The 9,602-nt window shown below is 45.8% G+C and overlaps 1 pseudogene; it reads right to left on the reverse strand.

Moving 5' to 3' along the window:
- Positions 1 to 5,099, reverse strand: part of LOC146193240 (uncharacterized) — a 48,833-nt pseudogene extending 43,734 nt beyond the window's left edge.
- Between the last annotated feature and the right edge of the window lie 4,503 nt (positions 5,100 to 9,602).

Here is a 9,602-nt window from a genome sequence, read left to right on the forward strand (position 1 = left end):
GAATTAAGAGTCATTTGGGTGCTTGTTACCGGTGAGTACGAAGGGTGCCACGCATGCGAGCACCCAGCATCACGTACCGCTGCGCGTCTTTCCATGAATGACCTTCGGGCTAAAACGGTCCCGTAAATCCGGCGCCGACGGTCCGGTCGGCTTTCCCCACACGCGGCACGCTCGTAGAAGCGAGACCGTGTCCACAATACAAGAGGCAAGCAGGCGGGTGGCGGTGGTATGCAGACACGCACAGCTGCAAGTGATTAGCCTCGAGTGCGGCCCTACAGGCGGATTACGCACTAGGCTAGCGAGCAGTTGTTTACAAGCAGCCCTCGACATGTACATCACGCAAGCAAAAGAGTCCCCGGCAGTGATCTTGCTGCAAGAACCACTTGCAACAGGGTTGAAGCTAATAAGTTACAAAGCGTACCAGCACGACAAATTATCTGCCTTACTAGTTCACAAATCATACACAGCGGTATTGCACGAAGAGATAATCCAGGACATATCATATTGTGCATCAGTCTCCCGCCGCTAAGGAGAGGTGAGGAAGCCATACACACATTAAACGTCTATAGCCCACCTAAAGACCGACACCCTAGGCTAGGCTATCTCGTTAAAAGGTTCCTAGCGCTGGCGGGCAAAGCTCCATGCGTGATTGGGGGGGACTTCAACGCCCCGTACCCTTTGTGCGGATACCCGAAAGCAACACCCAAGGGTCGAAAATTGGCCGAAATAATTACCCAAGAGAGACTCACGCTCCTAACAGACCCAGCGTTCCCAACCAGATTGGGCAACAGCGTCTCTCGAGATACCTTCCCAGACCTTGTGCTTGTAAAAAACGCAGCTAATCCAAATTGGAGTAATACGGACCAGCACCTTGGTAGCGACCACTATACCTCGCCACCAGCTTGACTACCGGCTGATACAAAAAGAAGATTGGAACTGCGCGACTCACGAAATGGGACAAATGGAGGGAATCCCGCCCCCCTTCGAGCAGTCCATCGCCGACATAGACGACTGGACTCGGGACATCAGGAACAGCTTAACTAAGTTTACAAAAAAGGTCGAAACAACCGAACACTGTCCAGCGGTCGACCCACATCTCCTACACCTATGGGAGGCGTGGCGTTCTCTCACTAAGAGATGGAGAAAACAGCCACATAATCGCAAGATACGGCTCCGCATTGAGCAGATCAACACCCAAGCTGAAAAGTACGCGTGTACCCTTGCCCGACAGAACTGGAATTCGCTCTGGGACAGTATCCAAGGCAATCTCGGAGTGTCTAAAATGTGGCACTTATTAAGGCCACTCATCGACCCTAGCAAAAGCAAATCCGAAACTTGTCATCGGATGAACAAGACCATATCTCTACACCGGGCACCAACGGAGAAATTCTAAATCAGTTGCAAGATAGGTACTTATGCGTAAGCCCGCACATACCCCATCATGAGTATACTGGCTTACCGAACGATGCCCTTGACGCCCCAGTTACGGAGGCAGAGGTCAGGGCCGAACTCGCTGGGATGAGGAAAAACACCGCTGCAGGGCCAGACAAGGTGACGGCCCGGCTTCTGTACAATCTCCCCGACAACCAGATTACATCATTAGTCCAATATTTCAACGAGAAGCATTAGAATACAGGACAACTGCCGCCATCCTGGAAGATGACTGACATAGGCTTCATACCAAAACCCAACAAACCCTTGCTATTAGACAACCTCCGCCCGATTTCCTTAACGTCATGCTTGAGAAAACTCTTTGAAAGGGTCATTACCACCCGGCTTACCCGGTACTTGGAGAGCAATAACCTACTTCCGCCAACGCAGTTTGGATTCCGGCCGCATTGTCAACACAAGACGTTCTATTATACATATCAAATACCTTCTCGAGAAACCTCCAAAAACCCAAACCAGGGCCATTTTACACTTGGTTTAAAAGGCGCATTTGACATCATTTTCCACTCCAGAATTCTGCGCGGCCTTGCAGATGTCATTGCGATCCCAAGACCTACAACTACATCAAAGATTTCCTTACATCGAGACAGGCTATCCTCAATCTGGGATCCTTCCGATCACAGCCCATCACACTTGGCCCGCGAGGAACCCCACAGGGGGCGGTCAATTCACCCCTGCTATTCAACCTGGCGATGAAGGACCTACCATCCCAGGTTCAGAAAATTGAAGGCATACAACATGCCATCTACGCAGATGACGTTACGATCTGGTGCCGCACTGGGAACGACGCAGAGGTGGAACAATGTCTTCAGGCTGCAGCCGACGTGGTCCATCAGTACGCAAAATCTCTAGGACTACAATTCGCCCCAGAAAAGTCGGAACTTCTCATACTCAAGAACCCAAGAGAACCGCTAGCTCAAAACATCTCAGTCAGCATCGATCGACACGAAATCCCCAAGCCATCCGAAATTAAAATTCTTGGCCAGTACATAACACAAGGCTGCAAAAACGCCACGACCGTCAAAAAACTCGTGACAACAAAGTAGCAGATAACAGGGATGCTCAGCCGCATTTGCAACAAGCACCATGGCTTAAAAGAAAGGGACGCAATTCGCCTTGTACAAGCTTTTGTTGTCTCCCAAATAATGTGCGGGACTGGCTAACTCCACCTCACCTCGCACGAAATCGCAAATCTAGAGTCACTATTACGGGCGGCCTATAAAACGGCACTGGGTCTGCCGAAGACCACATCATGTCTCTCGGCATCCACAACACACTCCAAGAAATCTGGGAGGCGCAACGACTGTCACAGCTCAACCACCTAGCCATCACTCGAACAGGCCAAATCCTTCTTAATCAGATACACCTCAAAGTACCCTACACAGTGGACCAAAGGACGGAACTTCCTCTATCAATCCGCAAGAACATATATGTCCATCAAATACCCAAAAACATGCTAAACATGCAATAAAGCAAAGGATCAAGTAGGGTTTCGGAAACGGTACTCTACTATCGATCATATCCATACCATCAATCAGGTGATAGAAAAATGCTCGGAATATAACCAGCCCTTATACATAGCATTCATTGATTACGAAAAAGCATTTGACTTTTTGAAAAAGCATTTGAAAGCAGTTGAAACCTCGGCGATGGTGCAGGCATTGCGAAATCAGGGGGTAGACGAGCCGTACGTGAAAGTGCTGGAAGATATATATAGTGGCTGCACAGCAACCATAGTTCTGCATAAAGAAAGTAACAAAATTCCCATAAAGAAAGGTGTTAGGCAAGGAGACAATCTCCTCAGTACTATTCATAGCTTGTTTAGAGGAAATATTCAGAGACTCGGAATGGGAGCAGTTAGGGATAAGTGTAGATGGAGAATACCTCAGTAATCTGCGATGTGCTGATGACATTGCCTTGCTAAGTAACTCGGGGGATGAACTGCAAATAATGATTGATGACCTAGACAGAAAAAGTAGAAAGGCAGGCTTGAAAATCAATATGCAGAAGACTAAGGTAATGTTCAACAGCCTCGGGAAGGAACAGCAGTTTACGTTAGGCAGCGAAATACTGGAAGTAGTAGGCGAATATGTCTACTTAGGACAGGTAGTAACCGCATATCCGGACCATGAAAAGGAAATAACAAGAAGAATAAGATTGGGAAGGAGCGCATTTGGCAAGTACTCGCAGATTATGACTAGCAGCTTACCAGTATCGCTCAAGAGGAAAGTATACAACAGTTGCATCTTGCCTGTACTCACCTATGGGGCTGAAACGTGGAGGCTAACCAAGAGAGTTCTACTTAAGTTGAGGGCAACCCAGAGGGTTATGGAACGAAAAATGGTAGGGGTAACATTAAGAGATACAAAGCGTGCAGAGTGGGTCAGAGAAATAACTCAAGTTATCGACATTCTAGTGGAAATTAAGAAGAAGAAATGGACATGGGCAGGACATGTAGTGCGAAGAGAGGATAACCGATGGTCGCTTAGGGTAACAAACTGGATTCCAAGGGAAGGAAAGCGTAGCAGGGGGCGGCAGAAAGTTAGGTGGGCGGATGAGATTAAGAAGTTCGCAGGGGTCAAGTGGATGCAGCTAGCACAGAACCGGGTTAAGTGGAGAGATATGGGAGAGGCCTTCGCCCTGCAGTGGGTATAATCAGGCTGATGATGAATGATGATGAAGAAACGCCAGAGTTGAAAGCCTTCGCAACAAATGGGATGGCCAGCTGGACACGCTCTACGTGGATGCAGCCGGTCCATTCCAAGGGCGGATGACCATCGCCATAACGAATCCCGAGGGCAAATTAGTCAACTGCGCATCAGTCCGCACATCCAGCCCCACTCACGCTGAGGAGGCAGCCATTGCACTAGCGCTGGCTACCAACCCAAACGCTATTGTACTCACCGACTCCCAAAATTTGTGCAGGAATATTACCAGCAGATTCATCCATAAACCATGTCTGACACTATTAGCAAAACACCCTCCTAATCGGGCCTCAATCATATGGTTTCCGGGACACACGGAACACACAGGAGGGAATGGCACCGCCCACCAGCACGCCCGAGCTCTCTTCACCGGGATCCCCCTTTAGCCGATGACGAAAAAGCGCATATCAAACAGCCTATAATCACCTTTGCTGAACTCCTACAGGCCTACAGACCGGCCAGACAGACGTACCCAACACCTCACAAAACTCTAGACAAGGCAAAACACCCTCCGCTGGCTACAGACAGACACTCTCGTTACAGCATTTAAACTCCACCAATGGTACCCCTCACTTTACGCACCTGAGTGCCCACAATGTGGAGAAATAGCTACGACTTTTCACATGGTGTGGGCATGCCAATTAAATCCCTTTACCGATAAACTTCCTAATCCCAATTTGGAGCAGTGGGAGGTCATTCTGCACAGCGAGGACCCCGACCAACAACGTGGACTGGTTCGCCGGGCCCACGCTGCGGCGCAGGCCACTGGGCTGCCGGAATAGGCGGACCACCCACAATCTGAAAACTCCCATGCACTCAATAAAGTTTTCAATCAATCAGTCAATCAATCTCCTTAATGCTGCGCATGAGATGGCGCACCTTTTTCTCCTCGAGCTTGGCCAGGTCAGAGCGTCGGAACAACGTAGTCTTGTCCTCCAGGTACATAGTTATAGTCTCCTTCGGAATCTTCACTGCGAGAGTGCAAAGCCCTTACCACTCGTTCTCGGCGATCCGGGCTGGTGTAGGTGTCCAGGATGCAGTGGCAGAACTCATGCCACGATGTTAGGGCGCCTTCGTGAGCCTCGTACCATGTACGAGCACCATCATCCAGGCTGAAGAAGACGTTCCTGAGCTTCGCGGCGTCGTATTACTGATTATACGAGAAGACCCATTCAAACTGGAGGAGCCTGTCCGCGACGTCTTCATTCTAACTGCAGCGGAAGTGCTTAGGCAGTCGTAGGTTCTGTAGAGTGTAACAAGTTGGAGCTTGCATGACAGATCAAGGGGCAGCTGCGGTGGTGAATTCCAACGGCCCGTGCACAGGTGGTGGCCTTAGGTTCCTCCGGCTAGCGCGTGCACAGGAGTGTCGACTGGCACAGGACCTGAATCGGGCGTGCAGAGGAGTGCGGGACATATACTGGGATTGATACTCTGCGCCGACGCCAAAATATGTCACGGACAACAGGGCAAGACGTGAACGACAGGGCTAAGCTGTTGGAGCAGGCGGAGTTCCGAACACAGCGCGAGAGCCGGCTTTAGTGTCTTCTTTTTCCAGGCGCACTCATCAGTATTTTTGGCATAGTTATATATGCTTTTGTTTCGATGCTGTGATCTAGGTAATATTGGATGCTAATTTACCCAAATCGATCCTTAAGAAACATTTTTATTGCAGTAGTGTGGTGCGGGGCGGGATTAAAAAGTAAGCATATCAAGTGTGCTCAAAAGTAAGCTTTAATGCACAAAGACTACTGAGAGTGCCGGTCTTTTATTTCACTGTCTTCTGGCGCGTTTTCACGGCAAATGGATCCATTACGAAAGTGTTTGCAGGTCGTCGTGATATATGTCCCATTAGGTAGTCCATGCTGCAAAAATAATAAAGAATTCCGTTTTAGCACGATGTGATTTTCACTTATTGCAGCAAGTAATTGTGGTTCTCACAACGTCCTTATTTGTTGCCCTTGCCTGGGGTCCTCCGAAAAGGGTATGCTTACCAAGCCTACACCTATCGGAGTTATTATGTGCCTAATCTATCTACATGCCATAAAGGATTTTGAAAACTGAGAAAAAAAGAGAATTTCGAATAACGATCTTTTGAAATAATGGAAACTGGGAGCATGTAAGAGGCTGATAGAGAGGTTTCACCATTGAACAACAGGTTTAGCGAGAACTTCTTGCCGAAGCGATGGTAGCACTCTTAAACATACCATTGGGTGTATAACGTAAATCTCACAGAGAGGTTACACGGCCTGACTTGCATTAGTTTATCCCCATGCATACTAGTTGCTCGAGAGCAACAAATACCATTGTCAGAGAAAGCAGAACAGTCGTACGCCTTAAAATGCAAAAATATTGTTCCTTCCTTTTGTATATTCTTGCTAGTGTTACCTATAGGTCTGGGATGCTCGCGGTCGTCTGCAAAATTATTGGATAAACTTGGTCATTTTCTTTTATTGAAAATTAAGGTCTATACGTTATAAAATAGTTACAGAAAGCTTTTCTCTCAAATCTGCTAAAATTGTTCTGAGCTCGCAGCAACCAGCTCTTGTGTAATCCGGGGAATCATTTTCATCATTTCATAGATGGATTAAAGCATGTGTACGTTGTTTTTGTGTTACTAGTGTTTTTATACAATGAAAAGTTTTTGCTTTACCGCAGTAAGGCAGTACTAGTCGAAGGTTTCATTGTATATATGGATATTCACGAACGAATTTATTTCGAAAGGTCCGGCGCGGTGATCACAGGGATCGTCTTGAAATGCGGCTGTCATTCCATACAGATAAGCACACGCGTGTCCTGAGTGCCAGCTGAAGAAAATATTAGCTGCAGGAAAAATGAGAAATATTGACTTGCCCAATTAGACCGGGCTATATTAACCTGTGACTTAGCTTAAATTGGCATTCAAGGGTTTCTAGTGGCACAGTTAGGGCAAACATCGAGACCGAGGACTAAAGCATGATTTTCTATTATTCTACCTCATGTGCGACTGTGCTGCTCCGTAATGGTAAAGAGAAAATATTGGTTTGCTAAGTATCTTTTAATTTCGGAAAAGAAGAGCTGTATAGATAAAATTAAAATCCCGTGGGAAAGCCAGATATTTTCTTCTGCTGATGTGGGAACAATTCATTGCATGCATTCTCGCTTAGCGCATGTGATAGTCTGGTGTACAGTCGTGAGCAAACGTGGTATAGAACACTTGGTCGGTGACGGAGCTCGAGAAAAAGGCATAAAAATGCCATATAGCGGTAGCGACAGGGACAGCGGCCAGGACATGTGCATATGGATAAAATGGGGCACCACCTGTCTATGTGTCGATCCCAGATAGCTGTTGTTAGATGAAGTCGCTATGCAGTTTTTACGAGCTCTGCCACCGGCTGAGTGTTGTATAGCACTTTTGCTCACGACTGTACATTACAGGAATTAAGTGAGCAATTAAAATCACCATTAATCTATATCACAGTGTTCTAATACAGCCCCAGAAAAGTAGTATAATATTTACAGAACAATTACTCATCACTGCTGAGTCACGTTTCTTCGAACCTTGTTGCAATTTTCTAAAATTGATCTAACCGCAGTCAATTAGTGCGGCTAGCTTGACATTTTTATACACGTAGACAATTTTCAACACTTGTTTTTCAAAGTTGTAGTTGCTTTTGCGGCGTTTCCTCGCAAAGTCATCAACCGTTACACTGGACACTCTCTGAAAGTAAACTATAGAGAGCATATGCTACACCGTATGATAACCTCGCACACCCACTCGTAGTTCAATAATTATTTGATGGTAGTTGCTAAATACTCTATGAAGCGCCTCGCTTGGTTGTTGGCGCTTCGTAAAAGACATTATAGGTCTGACATTAGACATTATTATAGGCTGCTGAACAGCTGAAACGATTTCCTTTTGTTGGTTGTCATATTTTGTTTTGGCAGTGGGGGAGCGGTGGGGAATAAGGCGCCACTTACCATGATAAACATACTGCATATTTATAATTCGTAATTTTTTGTATCTTTTTAATACAACTGTCAATAGTAAGCGTTCAAAGTCATGAAGAAAAGTTCTTTTTTAAAACAAAGAATTAGTTAGGAACGACACATTTGGAGAATCATCCATAAATGGCGCCAGTTACATTACGAACGAAGGCCGCGGACAGCGCCACATGTCATACGTCCATGTGACCGTACATCGCCACAGACTCTTCGCCTCTGTAGCCTTTTTTTGCAGATACGTGTTTGTTTAAAGGTTATCAACAAAAAAAAACAACAATAATTAAATTGCCTGAAATATTATAGTTTACAAAATGTAATCAAGTGATTACAAAGTACCCAATTTCATCTTGCAATCTACTGCTGAGCCCCGCAGCCCGTTTCGCTCAGTTCTATGGTTTTAATCTCTCTGCATGTTGTCTATGTTGAATTGAGGAGGAATTTACGCCTGTATTAAAGTGCTATCAACGCTTGATAGTAGGGATGCCGCGAAAAAGAGGCGACCCTACACTGCAAAACGTGACAGTTGCGTTTATAAGGTGGGCCTGCATTTCGGCTTCCTACGTGCTGCTAGTTTCATAAATAGAGCTTTTTGAGAAAACTTGAAAATTGGAACCTGGAAGAATAGGACTGGAATATACTGGTAAAGATTTGGTTTACAACAATAGCATTAAATGTGGAAAAAGACGAATCTCATTAAAGAAAGGGATGACGGTACTCACTCCATGAATATTCTTTTAGCGAAAGGCAAGGCAAAACAGTCATTTATTATATTTTCGGAAGGTTGGTAAGAAAACATGTAGGTGGAGGCAGAAAGAAGCTGTACATTCATGGTGCCAGCCTGTTTACGTCGCGTATTTAGCGCATTTGTTGTCATGAATACTAAGATAAGCCAAATTGCTGAGCCTATAGTTTCTATATTTTCGGCTTTCTACAGAATAATATCATGGGATACAACATTTACAAATACGTGAGCATAGTGTAGTGTATAGTACTGTTTAGATTTCACCGCGCAGTATCGCCGATCAGTGAAACGTGGAAAATGGCCATAAAGAGAGGAGACAAAGAAAACGAAACAAAGCGACGGTAGAGCGTGACAAAGCTATCAAATTGAAGGTCTTAACACTGATCTCTGCCAAGTAAGCAGCGTGATGAAAAGAAGGAATAGAGTCCAAACATAAAGCGGGTACACTCAAATTAACATGTAATTTAAAGGTCACCCACGAACTGAGAAGTGGCGCTGAAATACTGATTGCGCAAACGAGCGGATTTCTGGACAGAGATACGGACGAGTTACTATGCAATAAATTTAAGCATCCAGCCTTCAGTGTATGGAACACGGTCTTTTATGACGGGTTTACCCTTCTGAGTACAAAGAGGCTATGACAAATCGATCGGCACATTGCTCGTCCACGATACTAATATCTCTCTTTTACTGTCACTCATTAGAAAAACCGGTCGTTCACAGAA

The sequence above is a fragment of the Amblyomma maculatum genome, chromosome 4 (genome assembly GCF_055883805.1).
Source record: "Amblyomma maculatum isolate TAMU_Amacu chromosome 4, ASM5588380v1, whole genome shotgun sequence".
Classification (NCBI taxonomy): Eukaryota; Metazoa; Arthropoda; class Arachnida; order Ixodida; family Ixodidae; genus Amblyomma; species Amblyomma maculatum.